General features: G+C 35.7%; 1 protein-coding gene and 1 non-coding gene across 2 annotated transcripts in view; both read left to right on the top strand.

Moving 5' to 3' along the window:
• LOC145528621 (uncharacterized) overlaps positions 1 to 18,622 on the top strand; it is a 157,145-nt gene that overhangs the window by 61,402 nt on the left and 77,121 nt on the right. Inside the window, exons 8-9 of the mRNA XM_081547276.1 lie at positions 9,120 to 9,196; positions 10,554 to 10,590. The gene's annotated coding sequence lies outside the window, so the exon portion shown is untranslated. The remainder of the gene's footprint in view (positions 1 to 9,119; positions 9,197 to 10,553; positions 10,591 to 18,622) is intronic.
• On the top strand, positions 9,799 to 9,865 carry LOC145530751 (small nucleolar RNA SNORD109A). Its single transcript, XR_014072050.1, has one exon. It is a non-coding gene; the product is annotated as a small nucleolar RNA SNORD109A (small nucleolar RNA).

Genomic DNA, 18,622 nt, shown 5'->3' with positions numbered 1-18,622 from the left:
TGCCATCCAACCATCTCATCCTCGATCATTCCCTTCTCCTCCTGCCCCCAATCCTTCCCAGCATCAGGATCTTTTCCAATGAGTCAACTCTTCACATGAGATGGCCAAAATATTGGAGTTTCAGTTTCAACATCAGTCCTTCCAATGAACACCCAGGACTGGTCTCCTTTAGGATGGACTGGTTGGATCTCCTTGCAGTCCAAGGGACTCTCAAGAGTCTTCTCCAACACCACAGTTCAAGAGCATCAATTCTTCGGCTCTCAGCTTTCTTCACCGTCCAACTCTCACATCCATACATGACCACTCGAAAAACCATAGCCTTGACTATACGGAACTTTGTTGGCAAAGTAATGTCTCTGCTTTTAAATATGCTATCTAGGTTGGTCATAACCTTCCTTCCAAGGAGTAAGCGTCTTTTAATTTCATGGCTGCAATCACCATCAGCAGTGATTTTGGAGCCCCCAAAGATAAAGTCTGACACTGTTTCAACTGTTTCCCCATCTATTTCCCAGGAGGTGATGGGACCAGATGCCATGATCTTAGTTTTATGAACATTGAGCTTTAAGCCAAATTTTTCACTCTCCTCTTTCACTTTCATCAAGAGGCTCTTTAGTTCTTCTTCACTTTCTGCTATAAGGGTGGTGTCATCTGCATATCTGAGTTTATTGATATTTCTCCCAGCAATCTTGATTCCAGCTTGTGTTTCTTCCAGCCCAGTTATTTAGTAGCATACCATTTAACCTCTGTATGTTTCTGGTTTTTATAGTTTGTGGGTTGTTTTTTTTTCTTATAGTTGATTTCTAATCTCATAGTATTGTGGTCACAAAAGATGCTTAATATAATTTTAATTTTTAAAAATTTACTGAGGCTCACTTTTTGGCCCAAGATGTGATCTATCCTGGAAAATGTTCCACGTGCACTTGAAAAGAATGGGTATTCTGCTCCTTTTGGATGCAATGCTCTGTTTATATATCAATTAAGTCTATCTGGTGTAATGTGTAATTTAATGCCTGTGTTTGCTTATTGATTTTCTTTCTGGATGATATGTTGTCCATTGATGTAAGGGGAATGTTAAAGTTCTCTACTGTTATTATGTTATTGTCAATTCCTCTTTTTATGGCTGTTAGTATTTGTCTTACATATTGAGGTGCTCCTATGTTGAGTGTATATATACATTTACAACTGTTATATCTTCTTATTGGGTAATCCCTTGATCATTATGTAGTGTCCTTCTTTGCATCTTGTAACAGCCTTTATTTTAAAGTCTATTTTGTCTGATATGCATATTAATACTCTAGCTTTGTTTTGATTCCATTTGCATGAAATATCTTTTTCCATTCTCTTACTTGCAATCTGTCTGTCCCTAGATCTGAAGTGGGTCTCTTGTAGACAGCACCTATACAAGTCTTGTTCTTGTGTCCATTCAGTCACTCTCTGTCTTTTGATTGCAGCATTTAATCCATTTACATTTAAGCAAACTACCAATGTTTGTGCTTAATGCCGTTTTGTTCATTTTTCTGAATATTTTCTGTAGGTCTTTTTTTTCTGTCTCTTTTGTTCTCTTTTATTGTGGTGTGATGTACAATTTTAGTGTTGTGTTGATGTTGCTTTTTCTTTTGTTTGTATGTATCTATCATAGTTTTTTGGTTTGTGATTACCATGCAGTTTTGTTATAGCAGCCTATATAAATATAAGATTGTTTTAAGTTGCTGATCTCTTAATTTCCAATGCATTTCCAATATCTTACCTTTTTATACGCCTCACATTGCTAGATTTGATGCTGTATTTGTGTGCAGATGATTTCCCACTTCTGTTTTACCTTTGCCTTTACCAGTGAGTGATCCCATTTATAATTTTTGTTGTTGTTGTTGTTTGTTTCTAGTTGTGGCATTTTCTTTTCCACCTATAGAAGTTCCTTTAGCATTTCTTGTAAAGTTAGTTTGGTGGTGCTGAATTATCTGGGTTTTTGCTTCTCTGTAAAACTTTTGATTTCTTTGTTGATTCTGAATGAGAGCCTTGGTGGGTATAGTATTCTTAGTTGTAGGCTTTTCCCTTTCATCACTTTAACTATATCATGCCACTCCCTTCTGGCCTGAAGAGTTTCTACTAAAAAGTCAGCTGATAACCTTCAGGGGATTTCCTTGTATATTATTTTTGCTTGTTGGTTTTAATATTTTTTCTTATTTTTTTTCCAGTTTTATCAGTATGTGTCTCTGCATGTTCCTTCTTGGGTTTATCCTGACTGGGACTCTGCAATTCTTAGACTTGGGTGACCGTTTCCTTTTCCATGTCTGGGAAATTTTGAGCTATTATCTTTTCAAATATTTTCTCAAGCCATTTCTCTCTCTCTTCTTCTGAGACATCTATAATGCAAATGTTGGTGCATTTAATGTTGTTCTGAGGTCTCTTAAACTGTCCTCGTTCATTTATGTTCTTTTTTCTTTATTTTGTTCTGCAGCAGTGATTTCCATCATTTTGTCTTCCAGCGCATTTAGCTGTTCTTCTGCCTCATTTACTCTGCTATTGATTTCTTCTAGTGTGTTTTTAATTTCAGTAGTTGTATTGTTTATCTCTGCTTTTCCTTTATATCTTCTAGCTCTTTGTTAAACATTTTTTGTATCTCTTTAGTCTGTTCCTCCATTCTTTTTCTAAGATCTTGGATCATCTTACTATCATTACTCTGAATTCTTTTTCAAATACATTGCCTATTTCCACTTCACATAGTTTTCCTCTGGAGTTTGTCTAGTTCCTTCATGTGGAACATATTCCTCAGCCACCTTATTTTGTCTAAGTAATCCACAGGCTACAGGATCATAGTTTCTCTTGGTTCTGGTATCTGCCCCCTTGTGGGTGAGGCTGATCCAAGAGACTTGTTCAGGCTTCCTTGTGGGAAGTACTGGTGGCTGCCCATCAGTGGGTGAAGCTGGGTCCTGTCCCTCTGGTGGACAGGGCCATGTCGAGTGGTGTATTTAGTGGTAGCTGTGGGCTCAGAAAGACTTTAAGTGGCCTATATGCTGATGGGGGTGTGGTGTGTTTTATTTCAGCTCTGTGGATTTTTTGTCCAGAGGCATCCTAGCCCTGGAGCCAAAGGGCTCCTGGGTGGGGCCAGATGTTGGCATCTAAATGGTGGCCTCTAGAACAGCTCATGCCAATGAGTACTCCCCAATACCTCTACCACCAGTATTCTTGTCCCTGTAGTGAGTCCCTGTAGAGTTGCCCTCTGCCTCCTCAGGAGACCCTCTAAGTCCAGCAGGTAGGTCTGACCGAGGCTCCTATAAAGTCCCTCTTTTTCCTCCTGTGTCCTGGTGCACACAAGACCTTGTGTGTACCCTCCAAGAGTGTGGTTTCTGTTTCCCAAAGTCCTATGGTGTCCCCTCAATCAAGCCCCACTAGCTCTTAAAGTCAAATGCTCTGAGGGGCTCCTGCACCTGATGCCAGGCCCCAAACAAGGGAGCCTTACTTGGAGCTCAGAACTCTCACATCTATGGGGGAATCTCTGTGGTATAATTTTCCAGTTTGTGGGTCTCCCACCTGGTGGCTATGGCATTTCATTGTATTGTGTATGTGCCACTTCTACCATCTTGTTGTAGCTTCTTCTTTGTCTTTGGAAGTGGAATATCTTTTTTGTAGGTTTGTCTTTTTTTTGTCAGTGGTTATTCAGCATATAGTTGTGAGTTTGGTGTTTTCATGAAAGTAGCTGAGATCAGGTCCTTCTATTCCACCATCTGCCTTGCATCCAGGTTGCTAACTTAGGTCAGTTCAGCTCTCACAACATGAGTCATCTGAAAAATTGAACTGGGATGCTTAAACCTTGAGTAGCCATTCCATTCCTGGGAAGATATTCTCTGAATATACCTTCAGCAACCATACTAGCTTCAGAGCAATTGTCCCTCTGTGTCTGCAGAGGATTTGTTCCAGGAACCACAAGGATAATAGAATCCTAGAGTATTCAATTCCTTACATAAATTGGTGTCACTGTAGCTTTTAATGTATTAATATTTATTTTTATTGAAATGTAATTGATGTGCAATATTATGTTAGTATCAGGTGTGCTAACAGTCATTTGACACTATTACATACATTATGAAATAGTCACCACAATAAATCTAGTAACCATTTGTCTTCATATAAAGTCATTACAATGTTATTGACCATATTCCTTATGCTATATACTACATTCCTAAGGCTTATCTATTTTACAACTTAAAATTCGTACCTCTTAATTCCTTTCACCTATTTTACCTATGCCCCCACCCCTAGAAAACACCAACTTTTTTCTCTGTATTTATGAGTCTGTTTTGGTTTTTTGCTTGTATTGATAATTGATTCCACAGTTAAATGAGATCATATGGTATTTATTTTTATCTGTTTGACTTACTTCACTTACCATAATACTCTGTAAGTCCATCCATGTTTTCATAAATGTCAAATTTTATTCTTTTTATGGATGAGTAATAGTCAATTGCATATATATATCATATATTTTTATTCATTCATCTATCAATGGACACTTAAACTGTTTCCACATCTTGGCTATGTAAATAATGTGGTAATAAACATGGGAGTGAATATAGATTTTTTCAATTAGTATCTTTGTTTTATTTGTCTAAATATCCAGCAGTGAAATTGCTGGATTATATAGCAATTGTATTTTAAATATCTTGAGGAAGTTCTATACTGCTTTCCATAGCGGCTACACCAATTTGCAATCCCACCAACAATGCATAAGAGTGCACTTTTCACCACATCCTAAACAACACTTATTTGTTGTCTTTTTGATTATTTAATATAATTCTGAAAGGTGTAAGGTAGTATTTTATGTTGGTTTTTATTTGCTTTTCCCTGATGTTTATTAATGTTAGCATCTTTTCATGTATCTGTTGTTCATCCATCTGTATATCTTCTTTGGAAAAATGTCTGTTCCGGTCCCCAGCTCATTTTTTAATTGGGTGTTCTTTTTCTGATGTACAGTTGTATATGTACATACAAGCTTGTTTTGGTTAGTTGGAGACAAGTTTCCAAATTTTAGAATTATTTGTTCTAGCTCTGTAAAAAAAGAAATACCACTGGTATTTTCTTAAGGACTGAACTGAATTTAAGATTGGCTTGCATACAATGATCATTTTAAAAATACTAATTCTTCCAATCTATAAGCATGAAGTATATTTCCATTTATTTGTGTCATCTTCAATTTCTTTCATCAGTGTCTTATAGTTTTTTGAGTGCAAGACTTTTACCTCCTTGGTTAGAGTTATGCCAGGATATTTTATTCTTTTTGATGCAATTATAAATCAGATTGTTTTCTTAATTTCTCTTTTGATAATTTGTTATCAGTATATGCTGCTTCCCTGGTGGCTCAGACAGTAGAGCCTCTGCCTAAAAAAGACCTTGTGTGTGCCTGGGTTCCATCCCTGGGTTGGGAAGATCCTACTGGAGACAGAAATGGCAACCTACTCCAGTACCTTTGCCTGTAAAATCCCATGGATGGAGGAGCCTGGTAGGCTACAGTCCATGGAGTCACAAAGAGTCAGACACAACTGAGAGACTTCACTATCAGTATATAGAAATGCAACAGATTTTTGTTTATCAATTTTGTGTCCTGCAACTCTATTAAAGCCACTGAAGATTTCCAGTAGTTGTTTGGTGATGTCTTTAGGAATTTTTATATATAGCGTCCTGTCATCTGTAAACAGTAACAGATTTACTTCTTTCCAATTTAGTTTTACTTTTTGTCTGATTTCTGTGGCTAGGACTTCCAATACTATGCTATAAAAGTGGTAAGAATGGGTATCCTTGTCTTGCTCCTGATCTCAGAGATGTACTTAATTTTTCATCCCTGAATTGATGTTAGCTGTAAGCTTGTCATAAATGGCCTTTATTTTGTTGTCTTTATTCTATACCTAATCTGTTGAGATTTTTATTAAATGGATGTTGAATTTTGTCAAAAGCATTCTCTGAATCTATTGAGAAGGTTTTATGATTTTTACTCCTCAATTTGATAGGAATATCACGTGGATTGATTTGTGAATATTGAACCACTCTTGCATTCCTAGGCTAAATCCTAGGAATTAGGAAGCCATCTAGTCCTTGACATTTTTGTTAGAAGTTTTAAAATTAATGATTCTTTTTTACTACTGCTAATTTGGAGTCTATACTGTCTGGTTTTTTTTTTTCTGATTCTATCTTGGCAGATTGTATATTTTTAGGAACTGATCCATTTTTTTCTAGGTTTTCCATTTTATTGGTGTATATTGTTCATAGTCAGAGAAGACAATGGCATCCCATTCCACTACTCTTGCCTGGGAAATCCCATGTATGGAGGAGCCTGGTAGGCTACAGTCCATGGGTTGCAAAGCGTTGGACACAACTGAGCGACTTCATTTTCACTTTTCATTTTCATGCGTTGAAAGGAAATGGCAACGCACTCAAGTATTCTTGCCTGGAGAATCCCAGGGATGGCGGAGCCTGGTGGGCTGCCGTCTATGGGGTCGCACAGAGTTGTACACGACTGACACAACTTAGCAGCAGCAGCAGCAGCATTGTGCATAGTAATCTCTTACGATATTTTGTATTTCTGTGGTGCTGATTGTAACTTTTTATTTTTATTACTGATTTTACTTGAACCTGCTCTCTTTCTTGAAAATTCTTGGTATCATTGAATTTTCTATTATTTCTTAGTCTCTATTCTTATTTCCACTTTTATCTTTATTATTTCTTTTCTTTTAATAACTTTTGGGTTTGTTTGCTCTTTTTTCTAATTCCTTTAGATGTAATTTTATATTGTTTGAGATGTGTTTGTTTTCTGAAGTATGTTTGTGTAACTATAAACTTTCCTCTTAGAACTGCTTTTGCGTCTAATATTTTGGAATGTTGTCTTTAGATTTTCATTTGTCTTCAGGTATATATTTTTTAAATTTATTTGTTTTAGTTGGAGGCTGATTACTTTACAATATTGTGGTGGTTTTTGCCATACATTGACATGAATCAGCCATGGGTGTACATGGTTCCCCCCATCCCGAAGCCCTCTCCCACCTCCCTCCCCATCCCATCCCTCAGGGTCGTCCCAGGGAACCAACTTTGAGTGCCCTGTTTCATGCATTGAACCTGGACTGGCGATCTATTTCACATATGGTAATATACATGTTTCAGTGCTATTCTCTCAAATCATCCCACCCTTACCTTCTCCCACAGAGTCCAAAAGTCTGTTCTTTACATCTGTGTTTCTTTTGTTGTCTTGCATATAGGGTTGTTGTTTTTATTGACTCTTTGACCATTTAGTAGCATATTGTTTAGACTCTATGTTTTTGCATTCTGTGCCATTTTTCTTGTAATTGATTTCTAGTAAATAATTGTGATTGGAAAAAATGCTTGATCTGACTTCAATTTTCTTAAATTTATTGAGACATCTTTTGTAGCCTAGCATGTGATCTATCCTGGAGAATGTTCCATGTGTATTTGAAAATAATATTTATGTTGCTGCTTTTGAATGGAATGTTCTACATATATCTATTAAGGCTACATGATCTAATGTTTCATTTAAGCCCAGTGTTTCCTCGTTGATTTTCTGTATGGATGATCTATCTGTCCATTGAGGTAATTGTGGTGTAAAGTATAGCCTGCCAGTCTCCTCTGTCCTTGGAATTGTCCGGGCAAGGATACTGAAGTGGGTAACCATTCCCTTCTCCAGGTGATCTTCCTGACCCAGGGATTGAACCCAGGTCTCCTGTGTTGCAGGTAGATTCTTTATCATCTGAGCCAGCAGGGAAGCCTAAAATTTCTGTACTATTATTTTATTACTGTCAGTTTCTTTCTTTATGGTTGTCACTATTTGCTTTATGTTGTTAGATGATCCTATGTTGAGTGCATAGATATTTTCTATTGTTATATCTTATTGCTAGGTTGATCACTTAATCATTATATAATATCCTTCTTTGTTTCTTATACAGTCTGTTTTAAGTCTATTTTGTCTGATGTAAGTATTGCTATTCAAGATTTCTTTTGTTTCCATTCACATGGAATACCTTTTTTATTCCTTATTTTCAGTTTGTATATATCTTTAAATCTGAAATGAGTTTATAGGTAGTATATAGTGTACATATATATATATCCTGTTTTTATATCTATTTAGCACCATTTTATGTCTTTTGAGTGGAACAGTCAGTCCATTACAACTAAAGTAATTATTGGTAATTATGTACTTATTTTCATTTTGTTGTTTCCTGTTTTTTGTAGGTTTTTTTAAAAAAAAAACCTATGTGTTAAAAAATGTATCCTATCCTATGTGTTTCAGTATGAACACATGTCTTCTGTGGCTATGGAGTATAAATCTGTCAGATAGAAGAATTATCACATTGCATACTTTGCATACTTTAATAGCCTTTTAGGTGATATAACCCAAGTTCACAGTTAACTACTGTTTCTTTAGTCCTGGGTTTGATTGTTTCTATTATACCACATATATATATATCAGCACTGAAAATCACCTCACTGCAATACCACTTCATGTATCTTTCTACACAGAAGAATCTTGGGATGCTTCTGGAGTTGCCATTATAACCAAAGTTACTAAATTCAAGTCGAGTACCCACCTGTGCTGTTTCCCCTATAAGCTGGATGCAAGTGGTAAATTCTCAAGAGAATTAGTATGGTGTAAGGAATGCTTATTGATTGACAGTTGTCTTGTCTGGATCAAAGATGAGCATAAGTATCAAGGTTACTGAAATCCAGCCAAGTGGCCTTAGACAAGTAACACTCCCAGAACTGGCTTAATTGATAACTTCCTCAAATATCTTTCAATACCCTTACCACATGCATTGCATTTTTTAATCACAGGATATTTTTATATCATAAGGTATTTATATAGTCTTTATCAAATACAACTTTAGAATTTTCCATTTCAGATAACTGCTCTGTCATTTGCATATTTCAGTAGAGAGGATTATAGGCTATTTGTAAAAAGTAAAAAACTCAGAGAGGGAACAAGTGGATAGTGAAATAGGAAGGGTGACAGTGGATGAAGCAACTGTGAAGTTTGTGGAAAGAAATGCCTATATGATTAATTAGAATGGAATCATGCATGGTTTGATCTGATCTATTTCCTTTGTGGTGTTTTGCTGCAGGTCAAAAACTAGAACAAATTACCATCCTTTCAAGTGAACAAGTTATTTTCAAGGAAGGAAAGTGAGCAGCTACACTGGTACAGTTGTAATTCTTATGTGTTTTATGACTAATGATGTCAATAGTCAATGTCTATGAGGTCATTCTTTCAGAGACTCAAGGGAGAATACTTTTATGATAGATATATCTTTTCTTGTGAATATCTCTATATGGCTCAAGGAATTCTGATTATTGTTTCTTCCCTTTTTAGAACCTTTTTTATAAACAGTAACCTGAATAATTTTGGAAAGTCATTGTCATATTTCCTTTCTTCGTCATTTTTTATTGAATGACAATAATCTTGCAATTAAATTCAAGTATGCTAAACATTGTTACTTTCAATTTTTATCTGGCACATTCAGAGCACAGATGCTTCTACTTATATTTGTACTGTAACTATACTACATATAAGTTTTCAACATTGCTTACTTTTCAAATTTTTAGTAAAATTTTCTTTATTTTCCCAATAGATTTTATCTAATTTTATTAGAACAATTCAAAGTCACAGTTTTCCTCATATGTGTGTGTATGTGTGTGTGTGTGTGTGTGTATGTGAATTTCATTATTCACAATGCAGTAGATAAACCTGAAGGAAATGAGCCTGGCTATGGAAATGCTTATTTGTTGGGAGGGTGCTTGTCTGGATCGATGATGAGAAAAACTGTCTGAGGATGCTGAGGGACTCATTCCAGATGTCAATCTGAGGTCCAGATGAATGCACCTCTAACCAGACAAGTAAGACTCTCAGAGCCTGGCTCTATGTGGTGACCCCTCAGTGACAACATGCCAATATTAGTACGCTTTTTTTCTTTCTCAAAGAAAAGGGCATTAGTGTCCTATCCTGTAAGGCAGTATATACCTTTATGATATAGTGATTAATTTTGCTTTTTTGCTCTCTTTGAACAAAGAGTCATAAACATGACTCTGTATATACATGTGTGGCTTTCCTGGTGGATCAGTGGTAAAGAACCCTCCTGCCAATGCAGGAGATGTGGATTTAATCCCTGAGTCAGGAAAATCCCCTAGAGAAGGAAATTGCAACCCACTCCAGTATTCTTGCCTGGGAAATCCCAGACGGATGAGCCTGGTGGGCTACAGAGGAGCCAGGTGGGCTAGAGTCCATGGGGCTGCAAAAGAGTCGGATATGACTAAGGCACTTAAAAAACAACAAATATACTTGTATATAGGAAATAGTTCTTGAGTAATGAATGAGAAAATGAAAAGGGTTAAATTAAGATAGGTACTGAAAGTCTCATTAAGGTTGGACTTAAAGAAGGGAACACCACATGCATGCAGTAAATAATGGTAATAGAACCAAATTTTAGTTCTTTGTTATTTCTGCTCTTGAATATTTTCTAAGACTCTGCTTTCCTTTTTGTCATGTTTTGCTGAGACAGCAGGACTGGAATCAGGTCTTCCACTTCAGAGGATGGGGTGAGTAGCTATTTGAAATTCATTTATCATATGCGCTGTACCAGGTCCTGAGGTTTCTCTGTTTATCTTGAGAATATTTTGGTGATGTGTCCTTTTGCTCACTAAGGTCACTTACATTATTAAATCTTTATAATCTTTTGTTTTGACGTTTTTCTGCTTTGATGGAAAAATGTCAAATTTTAGAGAATTTTTGGCAATTTCATAGTGGATCAAAAATTATTGTAGTAAAGATCTATATGTGCCAAAATATTTTGAGATTTTCCTCATCTTTTTAGTTGTTGGGATTTCAGGATACCAACACAGTAATTCATAAGTATTTGTGATCTCAGTGCATTATATTTTTGTTTCTGCTTTAGCATAAATTAGTTGTTTAATTAACATAAATTAGTTGTCTCTCATTTTTGCAACATGGAAAGTTGTACACAAACTTTTTAGATCTCTTCAAGACCATCAAGTTTTTATATGATAAATGTTGTTCCTTTTGAAACATAAAATAGTTCAATTTTCAATATTGTAATGTACTAGAAAAAGAGTATTATTTAGAGATATTAAATGGATAAATATGAAATATTAATATCATATATGGCATCATTATTTCTTCCCAAAACTTGAAATATGCCTCACCAAAAAGAGTAGTCCGTATATTTCCTGGCAAGCTGTGTTGAAGATTATGTGTTACCTAGGACTTTGCCATTAATGCCCTAAGAATAAGTAAATGTTTTTCTTGACAAACCTCTGTCACAAATTCTATCAAGCAGTATTTATGTTTGTATTTATTATGTATTGTTTATTTATGTATATATTCTCTAGAACTATAGAATATAATTCTAAAGAGCTGATTAATAACTAAAAAATAGTCATGGATAAAAAAGGAAATTGGCTTAGCCAGATATTGAAATGAACTCTAGAACCTCAATCATTGACAAACTTTGAGCAAGCATCTGAATAGTAGGAACAATGGAAAACATGTTTTTACTTTAAAAATACCTTCTCAAAAACCCTTATTTGTATATTTATTTCTGTTAGTAGATGCACAGTGCCATGAAGTCAGGGATGCTGTCTCAGTGCAAAGACAATTCCAATTCCCCAGTGGGTTTTAGGGCAGAATTTTTTTTGATTTATTTATTTCAATCGGAGGATAATTACAATGTTGTGATGGGTTTTGGCATACATCAATATGAATCAACCACAGGCATACATTTGTTTCCTCCATCCTGTACCTCCCTCCCACATCCCTCCCCACCTAAAAGCAACTGAGGGAGAGGAGTCACAAGGTGTGTGATCAGCTTGTGCAGAACCCTCTTACTGGCTGGTGATGCAGTAACAGGGTGGTGCCACAAGGGTTAACGTTATCAGTCCTCAGGATTTAGTAAGTCTGTGGGCGACATATTCATGGTCATCAAGTAGTTAACTTCTTCCAGTTGATGGATGTCTTTGCATCTGTAAAACAACTCAGTAAATGTGCATCAGATACTGTTATTTAGGTACTTCAGAGAGAAACTAAAGAGTCTCTGACTGCCATCAACTGATTTACTTTTTAAATTGTTATGAATTCTCCTTGCCCAACTGCTACTTTTGTCACTACATGTTCACATCCTTTCAGTCATTAATTCTTGAGCCAGAGCTTTGTGACTCAAGGTAGTCCTGAGAGACAGTCCCTTTTCTATAAACAAGAGGCAGACAGAGGATATGGAGGGAGAGTCTGTCCTGGGATGGCCCCATAGAGTCCTGTTTAATTACAAAATAAAATGGAAAAATTTCTTGAAGGACACAAACTACAAAAATTCAGTCATGAAGAGTAGACAATCTGAATAACCCTACTAATGAAATAAGTAAGCTTGTGGTTAAAATCCTTTCCATAAAGAAAACTCTAGGCCCATAAAACTTCACATGAAATAAAAAAAATAATATCAAATCTACACAATTGTCTATAAAATTTGAAAGAAATACTTTTATACTCATTCTATATGAACAGCTTTACCTTGATTTTAAAAAGCATCCCATTTAAAAAATATAAAAAACTTCCTCATGAGTATAAATGGAAAATAATCTAATCAAAATTGTAGTAAATGAGATCTGACAATAGACAGAAATAGTGTATGGCCAAGTGGGGCTTATCCAAGAACTGCAAGGTTGGTTAACATTTAAAAATCAATGAATGTAGGAAAAACACTTCTGGAAAGTCAAAATGAAAAGCCTTCAGATAATTTGCTTCTCTATAAAATTAACAGGAACCCTGACAAAAATGGTCAAAATTAATTTTTCAGAACTTTGGAAATTAACCAAAGGTTTATAGAATTTCAAAGAACATATTTATTCAAGAAAATTGGCTGACTTTCACCAAGGACAGCAAGCTTTGTAACATTTTTAACTTGCCAACTTCTAATACCTCTCTCCCTAGCACTATGGCAGGCTTGAAAATAGTAGGCCAGCAGCCATCAGTGGAAGAACAGGTTTGGAGATCCCCCAGAAGTCCTGTCCTCAGAAAATTATTACATTGACCTCTCTGGAAGCTCCCTGAAACAATCCTGTTTACAGGATTTGTATTTGTGTTGTGTGTGTCTGTAGCAGGGGGGAGCTCTAACTCAGAGCTCACTCAGTGGAGTAAGCCCTATTCCAGAACAGTAGCCAAAAGGAACCCATGGACATTTTTTAGTGTGACATGTCCTTAAAATGTTGATAGCAACTGGGTTAAAGGATGTGGCCAAAAAACTAAGAAAAGGAATCTTGGAAATGAGATGTACAAAATATTATTTGAAAACTTCTGAAAATCCTTTTTTATCTAGAAAGCTACATACTTGTGCAGAGTTGCTTGCCTGCATATGAAACACTTGAGTAGAACCTATTCAATTGCCTCTGGCTTTCTGTTAATTAATTAACTAACTTTTGGCTGTGCTGGGTATTTGTTGTGGTGCGTTTCTCACTGCCATGGCTCATCTTGTTGCAGAGCACAGGCTCTGGTACATGGGTTTCAGTAGTTGCAGCTCACAGACTCGAGAGTGTGGGCTCAGTAGTTGTGGTGCATGGGCTCAGTTACCCCATGGCATGTGGAAACTTCCTGGACCAGGGGTTGAACCTGTGTCCCCTTCATTGGCAGGCAAATTCTTAGCCACTCTATCACCAGGGAAGTCTTGCCTTTGGCTTTCTTTGAGGATCTGTCCAATCAAAAGGTGAAGAAGGCTAAGGAAGTGTTGTGAACTACCTGGGCCTTAAATGTAAGCCCCAACACACACATACAAATACACCCTTAACAAAGGGTGAGAGATGTATTTTAGAGGCATTGAAGGTAATCTTGGTCTAATTAATAGCTGACCACTAAGATAACCAAGCAGAAACTTCAGTGTCCACCTACTGCTGGGAATAGAGACTTTACACAATTAGTCCATGAAGATCATTTTTAAGACAAACAGCAACAACAGCAAACAACTGCAACAGTAAACTTTTCGAATTGAGAAAAAGAGAAAAATGAGTTGTCACATTATATATAAAGCATTCAGTTTTCAACAACAGCAACAAAAAATACAAGACATTCAAAGAAACAGAAAATTATGGCCCATATACCAAAAAGAAAATGTCAATAGAAAATTTCTCTGAGGCAGGTCAATGTTGGACTTAATGGACAAAGACATGAAATTAGCTAGTAAAAGTCTACTCAAAGAGCTGAAGTAAAGCATATCTAAAAAATGAAAAGGAAGTATAAGAATTATGTCTTACCAAATACACAGTACCAATAAAGAGATAGAAATTAATAAAGGACCACAGGCAAATTCTGGACCTAAAAAATAAAATAACTAAAATTGAAATTACACAAAAAGAGTTATCACAGCAGAGCTGAGTGAATAGAAAAGTTAATGAACCTAAAGATAGCTCAGTTGAGATTATACAGTATGTAGAAGGAAAAAGAATAAAGAAAAATAAACTGAGCTACAGAAAACTGAGATATCATGAAATATACCAATAGACTTATAAATTAGAGCCCTAGAAGAAGAAAGAGAAATATTTGAAAACATAATAACTAAAATCTTTCAAAGCTTGATGAAAACATTAATCTCCACATCCAAGAAGATCAGCAAATTCCAAGTAAGAATAAACTCTAAGAGATCCAGACCCATACACATCACAGTAAAACTTCTGAATGATAAAAACAAAGAGAAAAATAACTCAGTAAGTTAAAAATTGACTTCTAATAAGCCATGCAGACCAGAAGGCATGTGATGACATGCTCAAAATTATGGGGAAAAAGTCTCAACCAAGAATTCTATATCTGCAAAAACCTATCATTTAAAAGGGGAGAATTGACGATCACAGATGAAAAATTAAAAAAAAAAAAAGAATTTCTTACTGTAAGATATTTTCTACAAGAAATGTTAAAGAGATTTCTTCTGTCTGAAATAGAGACACTGGAGAGTAACTGAAATCCATATGACAAAATAAAGAGTAATTATCTTAGCTGAAACTACATATATAAATATAAAAATAAAATATAAATGTGTTTTTATTTCACACAACAACAGGGTACAAATTCTATTCACGTTTCCATAGACATAAAACAGGAGACACTGGAACATATTCAAGGACATAAAACAAGGTGCAAAAAGTTTGTGTTCTAAAGGTATTGAAATCATAGAGTCCATTCTCTTATCACTATAGAATTATGTTAGAAATCAGTATCAAAATATACTTAAAAATAACCCACATATTTTCAAGTGAAATGTGACATTTACCAACAGAGATCTTTAACTTAGCCATCAAAAACCTCAGGAAGGTTAAAAGACTGAAAAGACACAGAGGGTGATTGCAGAGAAGAAAGCATTTAAATGAGAAATTACATCAAAATGAGAAATTAATATCAAAGATACTTTTAATACCCTGTGTATAGGGGGACTAAATGTCCACTTTTGAATGAGGGATGAATCTAAGAAGCCATAACAAGGAAAATTAGAAAATATTTAAAACAGAATAAAAATGAAAAGAGAATTTATTAGAATTTACTGCATGAAGCTGAAGTTGCTCAAATACAATGTGAAATCTTGAATAAGGTATGAAAATGAGTAATGGACATTAACTTAATTTCATGAAATTTGAACAAAATCTGTACTTTGGTTAATAATACTCTGCATGCCAAGTTGCTTCAGTGGCAGCTGACTTTTTGTGACCCTATGGACTGTAGTCTTCCAGGCCCCTCTGTCCATGGGATTGTCTAGGCAAGAACACTTGAGTGGGTTGTCATACTCTCCTCCACGGGATCTTCCCAACCCCCAGAATCGAACCTGCATCTCTTATGCCTCATGCAATGACAGGCAGGTTCACAGGCATGTTCTTTAACGCTAGCGCCATCTGGGAAAATAACACTGCATCACATGTTAATTTCCTGTTGTTTTCTTTTTAAGACATAATATTTCTTTATATTTTCAGAAGTGGATTAAAAGTGTCAAACTTTATTCAATTTTTAAAAGTCACTAAAGTAATAAGTTTTCTAGACTTTTTAAAATTTTAATTGAAGGCTAATTACTTTAAATACTGTGTTGGTTTTTTGCCATACATTGACATGAATCAGCCATGGGTGTACATGTGTTCCCCATCCTGAACCCCCCTCCCACCTCCCTCCCCATCCCATCCCCCAGGGTCATCCAGGTTCACCAGCCCTGAGCACCCTGCCTCATGCATCAAACCTGGACTGACAATCTATTTCACATATGATAATATGCATGTTTCTGTGCTATTCTCTCAAATCATCACACCCTCACCTTCTCCCACAGAGTCCAAAAGTCTGCTCTTTCCATCTGTGTCTCTTTTGCTGTCTCGCATACAGGGTCATCGTTACCATCTTTCTAAAGTCCATATATATTCATTAATATACTGTATTGGTGTTTTTCTATCTGACTTACTTCACTCTGTATAATAGGCTCCAGTTTCATCCATCTCATTAGAACTGATTCAAATGCATTCTTTTAAATAGCTGAGTAATATTCCATTGTGTATATGTACCACGGCTTTCTTATCCATTCATCTGCTGATGGACATCTAGGTTGTTTTCATGTCCTGGCTATTGTAAACAGTGCTGCAATGAACATTGGGGTACACGTGTCTCTTTCAATTCTGGTTTCCTTGGTGTGTATGCCCAGCAATGGGATTGCTGGGTCATATGGCAGTTCTATTTCCAGTTTTTTAAGGAATCTCCACACTGTTCTCCATAGTGGCTGTACTAGTTTGCATTCCCACCAACAGTGTAAGAGGGTTCCCTTTTCTCCACACCCTCTATGGCATTTATTGTTTGTAGACTTTTGCATAGCAGCCGTTCTGACCTGCATGAGATGGTACCTCATTGTGGTTTTGATTTGCATTTCTCTGATAATGAGTGATGTTGAGCATCTTTTCAGGTGTTTGTTAGCCATCTGTATATCTTCTTTGGAGAAAAGTCCGTTTAGTTCTTTCGCCCATTTTTTGACTGGATTGCTTATTTTTCTGGAATTGAGCTACAGGAGTTGCTTGTATATATTTGAGATTGATTCTTTTTCAGTTGCTTCATTTGCTATTATTTTATCCCATTCTGAAGGCTGTCTTTTCACCTTGCTTATAGTTTCATTCACTGTGCAAGAACTTTTAAGTTTAATTAGGTCCCATTTGTTTATTTTTGCTTTTATTTCCATTACTCTGGGAGGTGGATCATAGAGGATCCTACTGTGGTTTATGCCTAGGAGATGTTTTCCTCTAGGAGTTTTATAGTTTCTGGTCTTACATTTAGATCTTTAATCCATTTTGAGTTTATTTTTGTGTATGGTGTTAGAAAGTGTTCTTTTATTTTTTAAGTTGTTTTTTATTCGTTTTATTGATGTATAGTTGATTTACAGTGTTATGTCAGTTTCTGCTGTACAGCAAAGTGATTCAGTTATACATACATATGCATCCTTTTCCATGTTCTTTTCCATTATGGTATATACTGAATACAGTTTCCTGTGCTATTCTAGTTTCATTCTTTTACAAGTGGTTGACCAGTTTTCCCAGCACCACTTTTTAAAGAGACTGTCTTTTTTCCATTGTATATTTTTGTCTCCTTTGTCAAATATAAGCTGTCCATAGGTGTTTGGATTTATCTCTGGGCTTTCTATTTTGTTCCATTCATCTATGTTTCTGTCTTTGTGCCAGTACCATACTGTCTTGATGACTGTGGCTTTGTAGTAGAGCCTGAAGTCAGGCAGGTTGATTCCTCCAGTTCCATTCTTCTTTCTCAAGATTGCTTTGAGTATTCGAGGTTTTTTGTATTTCCATACAAATTGTGAAATTATTTGTTCTAATTCTCTGAAAAATACCATTGGTAGCTTGATAGGGATTGCATTGAACCTATAGAATGTTTTGGGTAGTATACTCATTTTCACCATGTTGATTCTTCCGATCCATGAATGGTGTATTTCTCCATCTATTTGTGTCCTCTTTGATTTCTTTCACCAGTGTTTTATAGTTTTCTATATATAGGTCTTTTGATTCTTTAGGTAGATATATTCCTAAGTATTTTATTCTTTTCATTGCAAAGGTGAATGGAATTGTTTCCTTAATTTCTCTTTCTGTTTTCTCATTGTTAGTATATAGGAAAGTAAAGGATTTCTGTGTGTTAATTATATATCCTGCAAGTTTACTATATTCATTGAATAGCTCTAGTAATTTTCTGGTGGAGTCTTTAGGGTTTTCCATGTAGAGGATCATGTCATCTGCAAACAGTGAGAGTTTTACCTCTTCTTTTCCAATCTGGATTCATTTTATTTCTGTTTCTGCTCTGATTGCTGTGGCTAAAACTTCCAAAACTATGTTGAATAGTAGTGGTAAGAGTGGGCACCCTTGTCTTGTTCCTGACTTTAGGGGAAATGCTTTCAATTTTTCACCGTTGAGGATAATGTTTGTTGTGTGTTTATCATACACAGCTTTTATTATGTTGTTGTATGTTCCTTCTATGCCTGCTTTCTGGAGGGTTTTTATCATAAATGGATGTTGAATTTTGTCAAAGGCTTTCTCTGCATCTATTGAGATAATCATATGG

The sequence above is a fragment of the Giraffa tippelskirchi genome, chromosome 12, assembly GCF_054371585.1.
Source record: "Giraffa tippelskirchi isolate mGirTip1 chromosome 12, T2T-mGirTip1v1.2.pri, whole genome shotgun sequence".
Classification (NCBI taxonomy): Eukaryota; Metazoa; Chordata; class Mammalia; order Artiodactyla; family Giraffidae; genus Giraffa; species Giraffa tippelskirchi.
This window is presented reverse-complemented; position numbering and strand designations above follow the sequence as displayed.